The following is a 22,379-nucleotide window of genomic DNA, read 5'->3' on the forward strand; positions in this document are numbered from 1 at the left end:
TTTCTCTGCAACAGAAGTCAATTAATCTGTTGCAATTACTCAAGTCTCCCTTTGATCACTCTTTGTGAATCGGGGATACATTTGGACATCTAGAGTCCATAGGGACCTTCTCACTACATGTCATTGAGAGATGCCCTCCTAATTAATGCTAAAGACTTGTTTGCCTCTTTTTCTCTCATTTAATATAACTGGATTGATCTCATCCATCCCAGGTGCCTTTTTGTGTTTAGCTTCAACAATTTCTTTTCCACGTTTCTCTTAGTTATCACAAAATCATTTAGCTCCCCATTAGAGTTTGATAACTTCTGCCATCCATATCTCTAAATTTCATCTTGTGCGAATGTAAATGCAAAATACCCATTTAGTTTGTCGGTAAACTCTACAGAATCATTAACAGTTAACGCGTTCATATCTAACGGCCTCCGTAGCCGAGTGGGCAGGAGCGGGAGTACAGTAGCACACGCTCTTTGAGTAGACCGGGGTTCAAGCCCCTGACTGCTGAATACGGTCGATCTGCCGACCAGCGTGGCAGATTATGGTCCATTTCCCTCAACATGAATTGTTGAGGAGGCTTCCATCCTGCAGTGGGTTGATAATGGCTGCACTTTACTTTATCTAATGGGCCAATGTGGTTTAAACCTTCCTTCTACTATTTACATAAGTAAAGACTTTACTGTTTTATTTGCATTCTTTCCAGAGATTTCCCGAAATCTGCCCTAGCTTGCCTAACCTCCTTTGTGACTTGATTGCTGATTAGTTTATATCAACTGCAGGCTTCTTTATCACCTGATAATTTATATACATCCCATGCATTTTTTTCACTGCCTCAAGTTTCGCCAGTTCGTTTGACCATGCCTTGAACTGCATCCTATAGTTGGTATAAAAATCCCGATAGCTTCTACGATAACATCCTTGAATGTTCCCATTTAGAATTCGCTGTTGGTAACTTCATCATTTGGTTCGTTCCATCCACTAGATATAATTTAAAAACTGTCTGAGACCGCTGTAGTATTCAGCTGTACTCAAGCAAAAATCCTTTATTTTCCATTGATAGTAGTTACATCTTTAAGTAAATCCTACATCAGTACACTGTGATCACTGCCACCTAGTGCGTTTTACTGCAGATTCTTAATACAAGAAGGGTCACTGCTGATAATCAGATCAATCATATTGATTTCTCTTATTGTCTCTCTGGCATGCTGGTGTTAGAAACAAACATTCTATAAATCTACAAAAGTCTTGCTACTGTGTGAGTGCCAAACCACAAGATCCAGTCAATATCTGAAAAGTTAAATTGCCCCAGTAAAAAACGTTCTGATTTATTGTTCCATTCTATATATCTGTACAGCTGTTCATTACACTCAGGCCGATAACATATTTTTACTCTAATTTTTATTTTCCAAGTGCTGACTCAATATTGCACTGCCTTACATTTTATACGCTTCCCAACTAAGAACAGAGCCGCTCCCCCCCCCCACTTATGTCCTGTCTGTCCCTTCTATAAAAATTGTAATGCCCGTATTTAAATTCTGAATTCTTTATATCCGAGTGACACCCACGTCTCTGATAACCTCACAATATCTGAATTTGGTAATTTTATCCAAATTTCTTCAATAGAATCAGCAAATATTGTTGCACCCCTTCGATTTAAGTATATCCCATCCATATGAAACAACTAAACCCTGTTAACAACCATAGATTATGCTGAGAATAATTCAACAATTTTCGGCCCTGGAGATACTGTGCAATGTGCAATGCAATGCTTTGGGCTGGTCTCTCCATGGCCGAATTGATTGACAAAGCTCTTGTTATGTACTCATTCCTATCGTGTCTGGCATGGATTGCAGACATTTTCAATTTCGTAATGCATCACTAAATGGTTCTTTGAAATATGAAGGCGCCCGGTTTAATATACACTTTTGGAGTATAGTTTATATTAAAATAGCAATTTCGCAATTTGTGTATTTTCATTCAAGAGCTAAGCAATGTGTGATAATTCTCTCAAACAGGATAGCAGAGAGTGGTTTAAACTGAGATTAAAATAAATATTAGAGCGAATATTAATTAACCGACATTCGTATGTCTAGGGTACCTGCACTACATATTACCATATCTTCTTAAGAATAAGGATATAAATAGCGAAACAGATTAGTATTCGGTAAAAATCAGAACAAGGAAGAATCAAGAGAAAATGTAAATCCGGTCTGTGATCTCTCCGTATTTTCGCTAGTTGTGTTATTTTTGGATTTTCAAGAAAACTTTATATATGACCAAAGTAGTTGGAAAGAAGCGAGCTTCATTAAGATACCATTTAATGAATCTCGAAATAATTACGGGAATAGCATCTTTAGTTTCCAACGTCCTTTAAAAACGCTACATCTGATTGTAGTTTTTTGTGTTTACACTAGTTCAATACTGAAATATTTTTAAAGCTTGTTTTAAAGTAAAACAAAACTTGACAAACAAACTCTGTCAGGTGCTTCCAGATGGGATTCGTATTACGTTGATAAACAAAGCAGTTTTATTTTCATTCGTGTCTTGGATGAAAATAAAACAGCACGGTGTCGTGGGCTACAAGAAGCTAATTAAAACTGCCATTTTATTTTATGAATATAAAAGAATGGTTTGAGCATCATTAAATGGAACACATCTTCATTAGGATTTCCTTCTACTCGCTGTTTATATAGAGGGATAGTTAATTATGCCCGAGATTCTATTTCGTTGAAATTTCTTTCACTAAGAGGATTAAAAGTATTTTCAGACCTATAATTGTTCCTCCACTCAAAAATTATTATTACCTGAAAGCAAATCTTCGAGAAAATGGGGTACCGAAGTTTGTAATTAGATGTTATACTCATTAATAAATTTAAAACGAGAGAGTAAACAGTTTTTATTGCTTGTGGTTTATAAAAAGCACTGTAGATTTAATTTGTTATCCGCTCTGATGTAATTATCATTCCTTGAAATCTGCGTAAACATAAAATGGATGATAATGAATAGTCCAGCGGAGGATCTAAGGATCGATTCTGTACTAAAAACGTTTTCAGATATGAGAGAAGGACACAATTATAGAACATATATATTTAAAATTCGTTCAGGAAGGAATCCATCTGCCTCTTAAAGACCAAGCATTTGGGCTGGTTTTCATGCTGGCTAAGAAAGTTTTGGACAAACTTAGGAATAACAGATTAGTAGATGATCGTGAAGAAACTTCACCAATTAGATAACTGATACAATAAAGCTCCGATACACTAGAGTGAGAAGGAGAGTAAATATTTGTAAAGCAAGAATGCTTTCTACGACTCAATCCTAAACGCGTTCTCAAACCAAAATTGTTCACTTTGCAACATTTTTAATGGGTGAGATGTCCGGCTTGCTTGACTCGAAGCCTGGACGAACGGCTGTTGGATTCTGAAGTGCTCCAGTACCATGAATCGTTTGAGAAGTGAGAACGAACTTCTTGACAGTAGAGTTGAATTTTTGTACGCTGCAGTTATACAATATAATTAGTGAATGGGGTTTGCTTCCCCCCCACATAAAAGAGGTACAAGGGATAGATGAAGAAGATCTGATTCCTTGAGTTCAGGATTGAACATCAAATGAATGTTAGATAGGACTGGCACGTTCAGATCGGTACTTAAGAAAGAGAAGGAATCTGAAATACTACTGCGGGAGAATGAATTCTTTATATGACAGGGGTTAAGTGATTATTTCAGTTTTGCATATTTATATGGTAGCATAGAGGTTATAATATATATTTTTCTTTTCCCCCATTCAGAAGCTGAGTTAGTCGATCTCAGTCACGAACAGCAAGGTCCCAAGCCCTGGGAACTCAGGATTTTGGCCAGAAACACAGTAAACCCGACCCAAGAACACAAGGGTAATTCAGGTAACTCTCGAGTGACCTTAATATGACAGCTCGTTTTTTTTTTTTTTTTTATCATATGTTGCACTGAACCAGTGACACCTATTAATCCTGTTTATGCGGATACTAGAGCCTATCGGTTACCTAAGCGCCAGATAACAAAGCCTTTATTGTATAATGTTCATAAACCAGGTTTTGTTAATGGTGTTTTTTTTTTTTTTACTTTATTTCACTTACCAACCATAAAGCGATTGGGGAGGAGCAGTGGAGTCACTGCTCTCCTAACACCGGGAAAGATAAGTGTTCAGTTCTCGTAGAAAATTTCATCAACCAACTGAAAATATATATTACGTCAGTGTCAACAAAGTAAACAGAGACATAGACCAAATTTTCTTAGGTAATTGGAAAAGCAATTACAGAAACTCTGTGAGCGCAGTTATTCACTGTGTCTTTTAGGTTTTATCGTGTCAAACGTCATAACTATGTTTTTTTAGGAAATGCTGGTACATTAAAGAGGAAAATAGTGAAATAATGTAAAACCGGATCTCATAAGTTGTCATGGTGAAGGGTACACGATTCGTGCATTTGTTTCATTATGAGAGAATGAATTCTGTTTGAAAACCCACTCGCGTTTAGGCTTAATGCATTAATGTGAACAGGAACTACCTATTCCAGGTATCCACTGCACAAGGCAGTAACGAATGGTTATGGGGGGTGGGGGGGAAGAATAATATGCGATTAATTTGCTTTTTCCCAAGGTAGGAGGCGACATGTAGCAATGAATTTTATGCCTTCTAATTAAGCATCTGCGGGGACTCCTGATAAGCAAAAGATTAATCTGCCGAAGGCTGCAGGGACGGAAGTTACCTGCATTTGACACGGGGGTAAATATTTGGGTTCTACAGAGAAACCAAACGAAAATTAAACTTTGAGAATAACAAAGCTGGAGGACTTTGACATATTAACTCGCGAAAGCAACTGCACGCACGTATACAAATCAAAAAATGTGTCTGTTTTTGCACTAAAGCACGCGTAAGGTGATATTTCACATTAATAGTGTGTCTGAAGCAGAGTAAGCAAGTATAAGAATCAGATTTATTGCTTATGAACTTCCGGAATGATCTCAGACACCAATCTTTTTTTTTTTTTTAGCAGAATTTGCGGCCACCCTTAGGCTGTCAGCTGGTAGAGTCAGCTGTTTAGGGGGGATACCTTTTTAAAAAATGTGGGGAATTTGCTTACCCCTAGGTGGTTCTCAGTGTCGCCATCTGTGAACAGTTTTATAAACGAATTGAATCATTGAGTTTGATCATGCTCTCTTGCCTCGCATAAACACTTTGGAGGCGCCATGTAACAGCATCCATCTTTATGGTTCTGTGCATGGGTTTTTCAATAATTTCATTCATATGTTTTACTTCGATATTTACATTGGTTATCTGGCATTTTGGCGTTCATTGTTAGATCCAATCCAAACACTAATGCAGAAAGTTCTTTTTTATCCCACCAAATTGCTAGGTATAGATGTATCCATAAATTAAAAGAATAAATAAATTATAATAATATTTATGCTTATGATTAAGGGGGAATCGTTGGGTGAGAATTGGGTATAATCGCCCATAGCATATATGAAACTTAGACATTCCATAATGATGCTTTGGAGTTTATTCTAAAAACAAATTGCTATCTGAAGGTGCTGTTTCTACCACATTCTTGGGTCTATTTCATTGTGACTTTTCACTTCTCAATCAATTAATAGTTCCAGTTCCATGTTACAATTCACTGCAAAAGCCTATGACAGACATATCAAAAATATGCTTTTCGTATATCTAGTAAACCGTTCGTTATTTACGTCGAATCTTATATCACTACTAGCTATGCAGAGTCGCATACTGCAGGTAAAGATCATAGTTCTGTTTCTATACACACGAAGTTACCATTTTTATTAGCTGCACTGCATAACGGCGAGTAGATCAGCCCTTCAGAACAGTCTGTATCAGTCGTGGCATGGACTCTATGAGCCGTCGCAAATGCGCTACAGGGATGCTGCTCCATCTGATGGTAGATGGCTCTCTGTCTTCTAACTTCTCCACTAATGCCGGTGTCCACCAAGGTTCAGTTCTTTTCCCCACTCTTTTCCTCTTGTATATTAATGACCTTCTTCCATTGACTGGAAATCCTATCCATAGTTTTGCTGAGGATAGCACATTGCATTCCACTTTCCATTTTGAGAAACCTTGTCCTGCTCAATCAGCTTCAACTTCTCGAAAATCTGCTACCAATTCCTTAAATGCCGATCTTCAGGTAATTCTCCAGTGGGGCAAAGACAACTTAGTTGATTTCAATCTTCTAAAAGTCAGTCTTGTCTTATATCTCGCAAAAAGGATTCTTCTGCTCCTATGCTTATCTGTAGGGACACTCCGATTTCAGGGCAAAATGATATATCTCTTTTGGGGATTACCCTGACTTCTAATCTCTCTTGACACAAGCACATTACAAATATTGCTTCCTCTGCATCTAAAAAACTTGGTTTTCTCTTTCGCTCTCGGCGTTACTTTTCTTCCAAACAGCTGCTCATTCTGTATAAATCGCAAATCCGCCCTGCCATGGAATATTGTTCCCACATCTGCAGTGGTGCCCCCAAAACCACTCTCAGGCTTCTTGATTGCGTTCAGAAGAGTGCAGTTAGGTTAATTAATGATTCATCACTAACAGAGTCTCTCCACTCGCTTTCTCATAGAAGTACTGTTTCTGCTGCATACCTCTTCTACAGATACTTCCATGGGCACTGTTCTTCTGAATTGGCTTCTATAATTCCCGCTCTCTCTTTCAAAACAGTCCGAACACGTGCTGCCACCAGTCAACATCCATTTACTCTCCAACTTCAAATCCACAGAACCAACTTTTCATCTTCCTCGTTTATTCATTCAACTGCCGTTTTCTGGAACAACCTTCCTTCATACGTATTTCCTGAAAATTACAATCTACATAAGTTCAAGTCCAATGTCAACAAATATCTTCTTTCGTCTTCTCAACCTCCAACCCAAGCACGGTACTAAGTACTATAGGTTCTAATACCTCTCGTGTCTGGGGTTCACATAAAAAAAAAAAAAAAAAATCTCTTGTTTCCCACGGTTACTGCAAATTGGATGGTTACAAATCTCTACTCTAAATAACTTTTTCATCTCATCCAACAGATTCTCAATTGGATTAAGCGCAGGTGAGTAGGAAGGCCATCGTAGTACAGCATTATCATGTTGGAAGTACCAATCAAAGATGATGCAGTGTAACGATGACGTTCCAGAAAATCTGTACCGTCGAAGTTGTTTGTTTGTTTGTTATTTGGTTTTTAGGAGCATTAGCAACTAAGGCCATATTGCTCAGGGGATATGCGGTGGTCATTCCCTGACCTTTCCGCATCCCTCGTATTTGGTAGTCACGGGCTCGAATCCCGGTCTAATCAAGAAGCGTGTGCTACACACTGCTGCTCCTGCCCACCTGGCTACGGAGGCGCCCAAGTTGTTGTTGTAGCAGCGCTAATACGATGCAATGTGGTCGATGTCTAATGCACTATAATATAATAGTTTAAATTGCGTGTATTCTGCAGTAAATTTAATCGTCCAGCAAACCGTGTTTGCTGGACGAAAAACGCATTTTTTTTTCAGGGAGAAGAAAACATTGTACCCTTGTCGGAGACGGACTAACTCTGCCATGTCATGACAATTATTCACATTTATGGGAATCGAACCAGGATCTTTTCCACTCGATTAGTTGAGGACGGTAATTATATCAGGTGTGCTATCCAACGAAACTATCCCCTGCACTATTACATAAGCATCCGGTATTGTTGACATCCAACAGGATGGGCTCGTGGACTTATTCTATTTTCGCCATATGATCTGTTGTTGCTCTGGCTACTTGGCTGCAGGGCCACTAGTGGGACCCTAAGTTTCCTGACACCACCACCACCACCGCTGGGAGTGAGCCAGGTTGCCCATCATACTCTGGCTGGCTTCTACCAGGATCACTTGAGCTTCCTAATGGTGACCAAGTTAAAAAAAAAAAAGTTTGAAAAGAGTGTGTAGGGAATAGTGAAGAAAGGTGGATCAAAATGCGGTTAAATAGGAGTATGCCACGGAGAAGAGTGGCCTAATGAAGACGGAAACAGGAGTGGGGAAGGGTTCTGGCCCAAGGGGAAAGGGAAGTAATGGGAGACAGATGCTCCCATGGAAGCGCCTTATGAGGCTCACATACTTATTGGATGCTCTCGGTACACCCAAAATACTCAATCGTACGTGAAATACCAGAGAACAGTTGCGGTTTTCAAGATACTCATACTAGTGCATCTGGTGCCGAATACCATGCCATCTTCAAGTACTTAATTCTTTTGTCTGGCCCACTCGTGCACTGAACTGCGCACACGCAGCATCTCTAAGTATCTGTCCACAGTAAGAAAACACGATGCTGTTACTGAACGAGCGCTCCATTACATGAAAACGGTTGTTTTTGTTTGGTCTTTGGTTTTTAGGCGCATGAGAAACTTAGGCCAGGTGTGCCAGGTGATTCACTACCTGTGCGACAAACTTGCAGGAGATGTAGGGGGCACAAAGGCGAATCGGAATCACACAGCATTGCAAGGTCCGAAATGCCTTCGTCATGCGGTAGAGGACGTTGAACGGGAGGTCGCGTGAACAGCGATGCCGCTGGAAGTCAGCATTTGCGAACCGTTTCTGTTGAAGAAACCAAGTAGCAAAAGTCCTCCGGAGTGGATAATCCGCAGGCTCCAATGATTGGACGCGTTGCAGATGGTATGAACTCATTTGGTTTGTTGACAGTATCCTCCATACAGTGGATTGGGAAATACCCAATCGTTGGCCTATCGCTCGAGTACTCGTACTTCTGCAAGACGTAGGACATCCTCCTCATTGTCTGGCGTCCTCGTCGTTCGCTCTCGATTCATAGTACCTCTCGTGAAACAACCAGTCTCACGTAACCTTCTGTACACACGTGCGAAAATCGTATGATGAGGAGCACGCCTGTGCGGGAAACGTGCCTGGTACAAGCGCGGAGCCCGTTACAATCCGCAGCTCCATAGGCGAGGTGCATGTCGGCCAGTTCAACGTTTGAATACTCGTCCATCCTACTGCCTCGGGAACCGGTTCGCAAATGCTGACTTCCAGCGGGATCGCTGTTCACGCGACCTCCCGTTCAACGTCCTCTACCGCATGACGAAGGCATTTCGGACCCGGCAATGCTATGTGATTCCGATTCGTCTTTGTGCCCCCTACACCTCCTGCGAGTTTGTCGCACTGGTAGTGAATCACCCTGTATATATAATGTCCGTAAATTGCGTGTGTTCAATGGTCGATTTTTGTTTGCTGGATGAAAATCTGCGTTTCTGGATCAAAAACTCTGCTATCTTCGCCTGAGACTAATTAACTCAGACACATTGTGTGAAAGACAAAAATTCCTCGCGTTATTGAGGGATTTGAACTCAGGCCTTTTCTGCTCGGTGTGGGGAGGATGGTGATTATAACAGCTGTGCTACCCACGAGAGCCAAGAAAAGGGGCGGCGTGTAAACAAAGTGACAGCTTGGTGCACATTTAAATTGATGAATGCACATTTTGATTTATAAGTGTACTAGTCACTAAATGCTAACTGGTTTGTACCACTGAAAACTATTGGTTTCCACTGTACTGTATCCGGAGAATTACAATTTTGAGTGTCGCTTATCATCAGAATTATTAAATAGCTCCTTCCAGATTTGCCCTACTTTATGTTACAACGATATGTAATCGTTGGTTCATTCAAACAGAAGTCATCATCTTTGTACGTTGGACATTAGATTCGTCGTTTCTGCTCGAAACTAATGCATTGGCATCAGTTGCTTTTGTAGTTGTTCAGAAGGGCAAATAATGTTTAGTTTGAATATGGTAGAATAGTTATTTCCCATGGCTCACTTGCTGTCAGTAAATCAATTGCTCGAAACAGAGTTCAGTTTCGTGGGAAGCTTCCATTTAAAATTTCAAAAGAAATTTATAACAATTTTAATATTTGCAACTATAACTTATTTATAATTTTAAATGTTTTACGGTTCACATATCGCTAATTATGTAGTTGAAGCTGAAATATGTTGGTAGGTAAGTTACTCTACAATTGTATTTATAACTAAACGGATTCATCTACATTTGGTTTTGAGGAGAGGAATATTGTATTGGATAATTTAGGAAAAGAGTAGTCATTAACTGCACAATAAATGAGATGTTCCATTTTAAGTTACTTCTGGCCCTGCAAACAGGAGATTGAAAGAAGTACAGATATACAAGAGAGAGGCCAAGAGAAATATATTAGCAAAGACTGATGGAGACAATCGCTATTTAATAGCTAAGCTTTCTTAACACCAATGACTGAAAAAAGAAAAACAAACTCTCACTACAGTACCTGTTGTGAACAAAATCGTAAGAGTGAATAGAAAAGAACAATTTATCTTGATCACCACAGGGTTCTGTGATATCCATAATATTGATTCTAAATGTCATATTCTGTTTTGAAAGAAGATAATTAACAGTTACCGATCTTCTGAAGCAGACAGCTTTTGGGCTTCACTGAATGCATTGCGCTACACCCTCTATTAAACTCAGTTAAGTTTAAACAGTGAACTAATGATGATTTGGCTTCAGAGAGTCGGAAAGGAGATCGGATAATCCACAGCGTCGGGGTGGATGATGGTTTCAAGGCATTTTAATATGACTGTTTTCGTTGTGAGTGATCAACCTTAAAAAAAAAGAATGATAACCAATCATTAGGAGCTTAAGCTAATTTTCCTGTATGTATGTTAGGTATGTTAAGCGCTAAAGCAACTATGGCTATGAGGCGTCAGTATACTGTGGTTTGTGTATTCTTCGATATCGGTTTGTTGTTTGCTGAATTAAAAATCCAAATTTTCGAAAGACAAAAAAAAAAAAAAGAGCATGCAACTTGGACTGACTAGCAGCCGCGTCGTCAAAAGAAAGTCCATAAAAATTCCTGGTGTCACTGACGGAATTCGAATTGCAGCAATTCCTTAACTCAATTTCGAACAAGATCCAAATTTTAAACTTCCAAAGAGGTTCTTGGGCTTCTTTTGTTCTTGGGCTAAAAACGTTAGGAAAGTAACTATTGATCAATCTATAAACATTACTTTTCTCCTTTCTTCACTAACTTTTTATTTCTTCAGTCATTAATTTGTGCCGAAAACTAGGTTTTAAGAAACCTTGGCGATCAAATAGCGATTCTCACTATTTGAGAGCCAAGAAATTGGAACTTCATATCACTGATCGGTCTTTATGATTTCGGTACTTTCATATAACACAGCTGAGTTGCCACAGTTTGGTCAGGGCCGCTAACACAATAAATAAATAAAAACCAAAAATAAATAAAATATTCCCTTGTAAGCTCTTGTCTAACAAGCCACAATGACAGGTTTTTTTTTTGCTTGCATTCGCGAGGTGAGGAGCAAAGGTGAGTTTTCGTCCTATGCCATATCTAGATCCTTGCGTTATTGTATTCTCTGAAAACGACGCCAATTAAGGGTGACAATAATATCTTACATCAATCTTTTCATACTGAAGGACGTTTGAGCAATCATGTTCAGGTTAAGGGGGAGATCAATATTGCTGAGATAGGAGGCCAAGTCTTTGAGTTGTCTGGAGACATCCTTAGAAATCAATTGGGCATTTAGACTGTCACTGGAGGGGCTAAACATCCGCATACAAAAGGAAATTCGCATGAAGCAACAAAAAGGGCTCCACCCGGGCTGGAACTGACCACCTAGCACAAATAATGCTATCATGCAATATTTTTAGTAGGACACATAACCGTTATGTTCTCTGCCATATGCCAGTCCATAACAGAGAAAAATGCAACCATATTTCCACCTGTCCATATATTTAGATTTCTTTTCAATACTCCATTTCTCCATTATTTCCCATATATATTCTTCCCTATACTCTTTCAGCTTCTTTCAAGTCATCTAGCATCGTAATTCTTTTTCCTCTGAGTTTTTTTATCCATCACACTGCCCCTTTAATTACATCTCTTAAACTCCTTCCCCTTCACTATATTTCCCTTCCAATTTTTCTTCCTTTTCATTACTTATATTTTCTCCTATTCTCTTGAATAGTTCCTCATTTCTAATCCTCTGTATCCATTTCACCCTTTCACGCCTCCTACACACTCACATATCAGAAGCTGCACTTCTAATACCTTCCATGTATAGTGCTCATACGAAACTTCATAAATAGTATTTAACAAACTTCTTCCATGCTTCCTCTTCTTAATGTTGTCTTAACAATTGCAATTTCATTTTTAATTTCCTGACTTCTTCTCTCATCACTTGTTAGTAGACCACTTTTATAAACATGCAATATTCTCTTATCATCCATTTTAATATTTATTTCTTTTCCATTCATTCCTATCACCACACTTTTAGGGGCGCCTCCGTAGCCAGGTGGGCAGGTGCAGCAGTGCGTAGCACACGCTTCTTGATTAGACCGGGGTTGGAGCCCGTCACCACCAAATACGGAGATTGCGGAAAGGTCAGGGAATGACCACCGCATATCATTCTAAACAACAACGCACTTTTAGCCTTATTAAAATATATTCTCAATCCATACTGTTTTATAACGTTAAATCTTCTTAGCCAAATACTCATTCCCATCTGTATCAGTAGCATATCATTTGCAAAGGATGCATGGAAATTTTACCCCATCTTGTACGTTGGTGCTTCCATCCTCTTACTAATATCTCTAACAGAAAGCCTACCCTACTCTACCATTAATATCCAGACAGCTGCATATCTACAAATAACTTTTATTTAAGTGAAAATTAGTAATGTGTGCTAAAAGCTTTAGTTTTTATGACCACCTCTAGTGTCCGTGGAATACTCTCCATCACTGTTTTTTAAATGTCTTCTGACATTTTTTGTTCGTCCTCTGCTTTTTTTAAACCTGGGTAGTCTCTCCTCATATGCACCTGATGATCCAATTTATCCAGAGGTTCTCTACAGAAATGCGTCCAGAATATCCGCGCCTTACGCAGATGTGGTGCTACAGAATTCCACAAGGTAGGGAACGCATTGCCAGGATATCTAGATAGGCATCAGTATTCATATTTTTGTCCAAAAGCAACCAATAGTCTGAGCCAAACCGCAAAAAGCAGCCCCAAATCATTATGCTGCCTCCGCCAAACGCCATTGCTGGACCGATAGAGGCCGGCAAGTAGCTTTCTCCAGGCATCCGCCACACTCAGGCACGACCTTCAAACTTGTAGACCACGTACCATGACTCGTCATCCCAAATGACAGCTTTCCAGTGATCTACGGTCCAAGAATGGCGGGGCTTTGCACCAAAATTCTCATTATTCCTATCGCATCTGTCGCTCCCCCTTTCTAATCTCTCTCCCTCAACCTTCTGTTCATTACTCTTAACATCAAGTTTAATGTCTGCAATGTCAAAGTAATTGTTCTGAAATGCGTACATTTGTTTGCATCCTTTGTTTTCCCATTGGCATCAAACTATGTCTCCAAATCCTCTATCTATTTCCCCTCTCTTTTATCCATATACATATGTCTGTACTTCTCTCATCCCTACATTTCCTATATTCCAAAAAAAACAGAAAAAATAATTCAGATATTATTCAAAACGTTCACCATCTTTTACAAAGCGACGTGCGCGTAGGGCGGAATAATTTTTTAAGCATTCCTTTTGTTACTTCGCTAACTGTATTATATTCGCCCACAACGTTTCCAATGGACTTTTCATTAAGACGTTATTTCTCAATGCGATGCGGTGTTCCTACAAAACCCACATAAAGTGAGGCCATTTATCTGCAAAGAGAATAAAAAAAAACAAGCTCCATAATTGGTACGTGCGAGCCTGCGCATCCTCCCTGACACTTACAACCGAGAAGATTTTCGTTCATATCTATCCCCACGATAACACTTCCATTTCTGTTCTGTCAGAGTGTTGTTTGTTGTGCAAGAATGGATGACCTCCTGCTTCAGATGGTCCGCAGATAGATTTGTGAAATATGATTCCCCTGACATCCGATGCCAGTCTGCTAAACGGAACCAAAGTGATTAGTTTTATGTTGCGGACTGCCTTATTCAACTAAAATGAATTAATCACTATGGAAATAAATCAACAGCGAAATAAGAAAGGAATTATACAGAGCGCAGAACAGAACCACACAAATGTTACGTCTCTTCTTATCTTGGATGGCTTCTAGCGACCCGTGATGTGGATCATTACAAACCCAATTGAGGAAACTGCACATATTTCCTCAAAAACTACCGATGCCATTCCACATAAAAAGTAATAAACGCTGTGGTAGGAGACACCAATACCGACATAATTTTGAAAACACGAGACCCATCCGTCCTTTCCTCGAAGGAAGAAATGGGTTCTTTCAGCTTTTAATCGTTAGTTCGCAGCAGTAATCAGCATTTAAAATTAATGGTCTATTCTTAGCACACGGTAAACTTCCTATATGAATGCAGTTTTTCTATTTGATATTGGCACCGTTCTTCCAACACGCACTGTCGCTCTATCAATAATCTAATATTGTTTCCGCGCAAACAAAAAAAGAACTCCACTTTCCTATTTGTGAGTTTCTCTTTGCGTGTCTGTTAATACAAGATTTTCCAGGCAAATACATTGTAGTATGCACACAGCGTACATTCGGTTTTTATTGATGATTGTGTGTGTGTGTTATCGAGTTTATCTAGAACTTTAAACTGTTCTTGGGTGTTACTCTGTGTGTTTCATAATGCGTGTTGCGTTGTAACCTTGTTTATCTATTTTTTTAAAACTATTTGAATAAATGACAGTTCGTTCTGAGTTTCTGAAGCACTTTTCTTGAGCAATTTGCAGAGATCACCTAGAACACATCATCGGATAATAAAAATCGATTTGGTCTATGATCAAATATATTTTGATCATGGGTTGATTTTAAATAATTAAAATTTTAAATAATTAAATAATTAAAATTTAATTGGGCTGAGACCGACTTAAGTCATTAAATTAATAAAAATGGTCTCGTCAGAGTTTATTTTAGATAAGAAAATAATGAAAATCGATCATCAGATTAATTGTTACTTCATAAAATTGTTACGTCTTCGGATTCGATTTGGTTTTCATCAATTGTGGTAAATCGAATGAAATTTTTTTGGTCTTTTTCATAAGGTGGCCTAATTAGTTGATTTTCTAACGACCCGTGATGGGAATCATTACAAACTCAATTGAGGAAACTACAGATACTTCCTCAAAAACTACCAGCGCAATTCCCTATAAAAATAATAAGAAATAAATATTGCCCGGACGGCAATAAACGCGCTGTGGTAGACGATACCAACGTTTATCTCCAGAAACTTGTGTGTTTCTGGAGATAATCATTGGAGCACATCGACTGATGGATATATTCTGTTACAAGCATAATACACTGGTGCCTCATAGTTTGTTTCTTAATATACACACACGTCATAAGATAATCATAATCACACTGCTTTGGGATCATCTATTGCACCATTAAATAATAAAATCGAAATAGGTTTTTGGCTGGGAATTTTTTTGGCAAAAGTAATTTAGGTAGCCCAAGGGCGTCAGTGTATCATGTTTCTAAATTTGCGTCACTTTGTTTTCCGGTGGTCAAAATGTCATAAAAGGCATGCAACCAGTGTCAGATTTACGTAGTCTGGGGTCTTGGCATATATATTTTAGGACCCTAAAAATAAGATCGCGGAGCGGTGAGGCTGAAGGTCAGCAGAAATTGTATTAATTCGAGCCTTCGTTACCAATATTCCTGGAAAAACTGCACTAATTCATACTATTAAATCGGGCTCTGCAGGCATCTGTGGTAAAAAAAAAAAAAATCTCATAAAAGTTTCCATCTACACGGTACTTGAACCCACACCTTTGCCATGTGGTGTAGGAATAGGATTATTTTTACATCACACCCGAGGACTATTTGGGTTTCATATCAGCTGTTTCATCTTCAAACACTAAAATAATAAAATAATAACAAAAATCGACTCTTTTGAGATGGGCAGTTACATCGTGAAATAATTAAAACTGTCTCAATTTAGACTCACCTAGTAGGTCATAATACACTGGTGTGCAAAATTCAAGGACCAGCCAGGTTTTCACCTGTAGCTCCTCATAGGAGTGGCATAGATATGGGAAAAGTATACCAAAGGAACCTCGTGAGGTACAGAAATGATGAAGGAAACAACAACGGAAACAAAACGGTACAGAGGAACTTTATTCAAAAATGGCAACATAGCACTGGCTGCCATGATACAGATGCATCCCTGCGAAAGATGGAATAGAAGGAAGCGGTGGCCCTCAGTAGGAGATATGGCCACCCCTAATGTCGATGCAGGCTTTGCACCGCCTGTCCATATTTAGAACAATGATGTTGATAAGTTCTTGCGGTAACATCGTCCATTTCTCTGTCAGCGCCACCTTCAACTGGTGAACATTTTCTGGTGGGTGTGGACGTGCCGCTAGGCGTCTCCCAGAGCGTCCCATATGTGTTCGATGGGATATAGATTGGTGGATTTTTTTTTTTTTTTTTTTTTTGTAGTTGTTGGCGCATCGGCTTCTGTGGCCATAAGCACCTCCCAAGGTTTTTGCAGTACTTTGATCCAAGCCCGAGGCGGGATTCGAACCGCGACCTTTGGGTTGCCAGGCAGGCACTTTACCCACCTGGCTAGCCCGGTCGGCTAGATTGGTGGAACAGACAGGCCAATCCATACGAGCAATGCCCTCACTTTCCAAAAGCATATCAACAGCTGCAGGGAAATGGGGTGTGGCGTTATCATTCATAAACACGAACTCGGGGCCAATGGCACTTCAGAACAGACGCACATGGGGAAGGATAACCTCTGTACAGGAGCGTGTACCGGTTACAGTACCGCCTTCCAGTATCTGGAGTTGTGCACATCCATCCAAGATAACGCCTCCCCAGACGAGAACAACTCGACCGCCATATCGATCCCTTTCAGTTTACGAGGTGACACCGTGTGCCAACCTCTCGCCAGATAAGATGATGTCCAGAATCGCTGCTGAGACTGAATCTACTCTCATCAGTAAAGAGTACCTCAAAGAAAGATTTGTGGTTGCAACCTTTAGAAATAGAGTTGGTCCTTAAGTTTTGCACACCAGTGTATAATTAATATCGATCTAGTTTAAGATTAACTTAGATGCCATTAAATAATCAGAATCTGTCTGATTTGACTACCTACACAAGTTTTATAATAATAAAATCAATTTGTTCAGAGATATTTCGAAAATTTTAAATGAAATTTATCTTTACAAATAGCCGTATCAATGTTTCGAAAAGAGTTTGCTTTTTGTGAAGGGCAAAGGAGGCCACAGAAGGGCAAATCAACACTTCCAAAAAAAAAAAAGAGTTAAGAATACATTTTTTTAAAATTCGACTTAAGATGACTCACAGTTTTGGATAAACCTTCACAAGTGGCTCTCATTATTTTCAATAAAAAAAAAAAAAAAAAAAATCCCTCCAGTGCACCTGGAACGCTTTCATTCACCCTGGCAATTATGGCTCGTATAGGCTAAGTTCTTTTGTGTGATTCCAGAGATATTACTTGGGTTTTAATGATTTCTCATCTTCTATAGCGTATGTAAACATAACGGCATTCGTGTACATTTTCGTAATTTTTAATGTAAAGCAATACGTTACGTCCCCGCGCACTAATCTGCAATGTAACAATGGTTGAACACATTTGGGAGACATTAAGACCATAATAAGAAAGGAGAAAATGAGGAACATGCGTCACCCGATTCCCTAAATGCTTGCTTAATATCACCACACCACAGCAGTACTTCCATATCAACATTCATCCCACTGATCCATATTGGTCATTGTGTGGAAAGTGTGCTTTGTGGTGGCCCGCCTCCTGACCTTCTACAAAATGTGGTTTAGGAAACATGGCGAACAGAGAACGCTGTCCTAATTATACACAGCAACCGTAGTTCATAAATCACTTGGGTGATTTATGTTGCACGTGGCTTTGGCTGAAGTTTACAATTAAAGACATGCTTCGAAGAAATAATAACAGAAGTTAAAAGATCCGTTGTTCAACTTTCACCTATGCGACTGTGATTTGTGTTAATGGCTACAAATTTATATTTCAAAGTTTATTTCCTTTAAAAAAAAATAGGTGGCGTGCCAGAAATAAATTAGCCAATCATGTCCGCAATTGTTTCTTTAAAAGGCGTGTTAATCTTTCATTATATTATTGCTGAAAAGATGACGTCATTCCCAAAGAACTTAAGTTCATAATCACCCTATTCGAGAGTACTTGTAAATGACAAACGAAAGCTATTATCGAAAATGATCTAATTAAAATACACGTAAAAATCCAATTACGTCCACAATATTTATTATTACTTACTGAAAAATTCATTAATTACGTACAAAACAGCTTATACATTTTAACCAATTTCTATTTAATTAGTCAGAGGATTATACAAAATTTGCATCTACCCATATTTTGAAGTGCTCTTATTCCTCTTCTTTTTTGCACCTTAATTAGGATATTTCTTCTTCTTCAGATTAATTAAGACCATACTTCAAACACTAGAGCAAAAATAAGAATCGATACATAATACACTTAAAACGTTGCCACTGTTTTTTCGAAAACAAGTGAATGGACGTTCCTTCCAATATTTTATTCCGAGAATGACCTTGAGCAGCTACAACATCGCTTTATTTGGCTGCTCAGTAGAAAGCTGGTGCACGTGTAAAAATTTGAATCGTGATCAGAGGGCTCACATGAACAGATACAAGCAGCAGTACAGCAGTTAAGTGCAAATTACCGAATAGTGAGTACGATTTTTACAGACGTTGGGATTGGTTTCATACAAAGCTACAGACAACGAAATGGCCAGCAGACAACATCTGGATGACTTTATCAGGGGTAGAATAATTGGGAAGGTCGAAGTGCGAGGATTGTGGCTGCAGAGTTCGGTATCTCCCATAGCATCATCTCACGTGCATGGTCGGCCTTCAGAACGACAGCTTTTCGAAGGACCAGTGGTGGTCGTCCACGAAAAACAACGCCCAATGATGATCGCTATATGCTCCCAGAGGCCAAGAGGGACCGACACCAGACAGCGGGATACATTGCAAACCAGCTGCACTGGAGCACAGGACGCAGGATATCGCGGTTTACTGTGACCAGGAGACTCCACAAAGGTGGACTGACGGCCAGTACGCTGTGTCCCTTTAACATCTGCCCATCGGAGACACCGTTTACAGTGGTGCATCGAACACAAGGACTGGACAGCAGCGCAATGGTGTAAGGTACTCTTTACTGATGAGAATAGATTCAGTCTAAGCAGCGATTCTGGACGTCGGCTAATCTCGAGAGAGGTTGACGCACGGTATCACCACGCAAACATCACTGAAAGGGACCAATATGACGGTCGAGGTGTTATCTTGGATGGACGTACACAACTCCAGATACTGGAAGGCGGTACTGTAACCAGTGCACGCTACTATACTGAGGAAATCCTTCCCCATGTGCGTCTGTTCCGAGGTGCCATTGGCCCCGAATTCGTGTTTATGGATGATAAAGCCATAATCAATCGCAATGCAGCTGTTGATATGTTTTTGGAAAGTGAGGACATTGTTCGAGTGGATTGGCCTGCACGTTCATCTATCTAAATCCCATCGAACACATATGGGACGCTATGGAGAGACGCCTAGCGGCACGTCCACACCCACCAGAAAATGTTCACCGGCTGAAGTTGGCGCTGGAAGAGCAATGGACGATGTTACCGCAAAAACTTATCAACGACATTGTTCTAAATATGGACAGGCAGTGCAAAGCTTGCATCGACATTACGGGTGGCCATATCTCCTACTGAGGACCACCTCTTCCCTTTGTTCCACCTTTGGCAGTGAGGCATGTGTATCATGGCAGCCAGTACTATGTTGTCAAATAAAAATGCCTCTGTACCGTTTTGTTTCAGTTGTTGTGTCGGTGTTGTTTCCGTCATCATTTCTGTACCTCACGATGTTCTTTGGTATGCTTTTTCCATATCCAGGGGCGCCTCCGTAGCCAGGTGGAAAGGAGCAGCAGTGCGTAACACACGCTTCTTGATTAGACCGGGGTTCGAGCCCGTCACCACCATGGATAATGCAGAAAGGTCGGGGAATGACCACCGCATATGCCCGGAGCAATATGGCCTTAGTTGCTAATGCTCCTAAAAACCAAATAACAACAACAACAACATATCAAGGCCATTCCTATAAGAAGCCACAGGTGAAAACTTGACTGGTCTTCAAGTTTTGCACACCAGTGTATTTAGGGTTAGGCGCCACCTCTGGTTTCCCACATCTGCGCCGTATGTACTCTGTGATGGAATGCAGAATGCATAAGCTAGAAAAAAGTGTAGTGTCTGGTTTGTGCAGTATTGTGTTATTGTTCTATTGTGTCTCTGGCTACTTGACCGCAGGGCCCCTAGTGGAACCCTACGTTGCCCGCCACCACCACTGTGAGGTTAGGCAGGCTCTCTTCATACTATGGCTGATCTCCGACAGGGTCGCCTGAGCTTTCTGGACGGAAACCAAAAAAAAAAGGGGGGGGGGGGATGGAGATAGTACAAGTGGTGCCCTCAAAGTAGGTAAAAGGAGGAGGTTGAAGAAAGAAGCATCCTCCAGTGGAAAGAAGAGGTGGCAAGGGAGAAATAGGATCATCCCTGATCTGGGAGCCCACCGAAAGCCAGGGGAAAGGAAGACAGCTTGCAGAACAAGGGAGGTTTGCAAAGTTGGGTAGGTGCAATGGGAAGTGTGAGTTTGATTGTTATTAGTTCATTGCCGCCATTCCAACGAGGAAAATATCTAGTTGGGTAGTGGCCGGTGATGAGGGAAGAGCAGGTACGAGGAGAGATCATAGCGGTTTCAGGAACGTCTAGTCTGAATGTCTTGTTGTGGAATCACAACGTGGAGAGATGATATCAACGCCTTTTGAAGACTGCTGCGGCATACCTGCTAAAAGCTAAAAACGCTTCTTTTTGATTTTAACAGGTTGCTTTCCGGATTAAGTGTGGTTAAATTTATATCCAGTAACAATTGATTACGTAGGGCCAAGTAGATGTTACACGAGTGCATTACGTGGTGCTAGTCCTCCAGTTCTACACAAACACAGTGGGCATTGTTTACAAGCCCAAAGTTCTGAAGTTGCTTTTTTGAATGATCGATGTCCCGTGAGAAGAAAGGTAGTATGTAAATTAGGGAAGAACCAGCCAATTCTTAGTTTTTTGAGGTAGGAGATACTAGGTAGAAATAGCTTGGTAGTACTGTCTTTGGTGAAATCATCCCAACAGATTTGCCAGAGGGAAACAAGTTCCTGCCAAGTACGCCGGAGTTCTTGTTTCGGATCTCCATCGACAATAGTTTTTATCCCCAGGAATTCAGTTTCTTTGTTCTTTCTGATGGCAAGTTGTATCCCCCCTTGACCTCCAAGCGGGGAGGTAAAGGGGGGATACAACATGTTAATACTTGTAGTGCTGCTGTTGAGATCGTTCTACAAGCCAGAGTCATTTTTAATAACATCAATTTGTATTTGGAGAATAACGTTCCTAGTGCTGATGATGGACAAACGATGGAACCATACGACAGCGCCGCATGTTATTAACGGTACAAAAACAGCTGAATAAAGGTGGAGTTCAGTTCCCTCTAGACTCCAGTCTTTGCGGGTGAAACGAGCAAGCATATTGATATAATTGTTGGCCTTCTCTTTCATGACTTTAGTATAACAGCTTCAGAAGGCAAGATAATCACGGAAACATATTACGCAGACCTTATGAGACGATTGCGTGAAAACATCAAAGACCATCGCCGAAGAAAACTCAGAAAAGGAATCATGTTCCACCAAGACAACGCGCCTGCTCACAAGTCTCTCATTTCCATGGCTGCATTGCACGAGTGTGTTTTGAAATCTTGGACCATTCACCAGATCAGGCACCATCGGATTTTCACCTATTTCCTAATTTCAAAAAATCTGGTGGGCATCCATTTTCTCACCAAAAGTGGCATTACTGCACTAGTGGATGCATTCCTAGAGGCCTACTGAGGTACATGTTCCTATCTATTCATATTATTAAATCACAGAGGATCCATGAAATATGTGTTTAATATATCAATTTCGAATACGTAAAAAATATTTTTATTAAAAATCCAGATACATGTGTGTGTGTGTGGTATGGTTGTTTATTGGCGCATTAGCTGCTATGGCTATAGTGCGCCTCCAGATACATGTAGAGTGAAGTAAAAAATTACTTTTATATAATATTAGTTAGTTAATCGATAATTAACTGATAAAAAGATAGTTAGCGAATTTTTCAACTTATTAATTACAGAAAAAAGAAGAACAGTTAAATTTATGAAATAGAAATCGAATGCGCCTGACAGGTAACGTACTGTGGGTTTACCTATTTTTTTTCCCCT

Source organism: Mastigoproctus giganteus, chromosome 9, assembly GCF_048544385.1.
Source record: "Mastigoproctus giganteus isolate SK-2022 chromosome 9, ASM4854438v1, whole genome shotgun sequence".
Lineage (NCBI taxonomy): Eukaryota > Metazoa > Arthropoda > Arachnida > Uropygi > Thelyphonidae > Mastigoproctus > Mastigoproctus giganteus.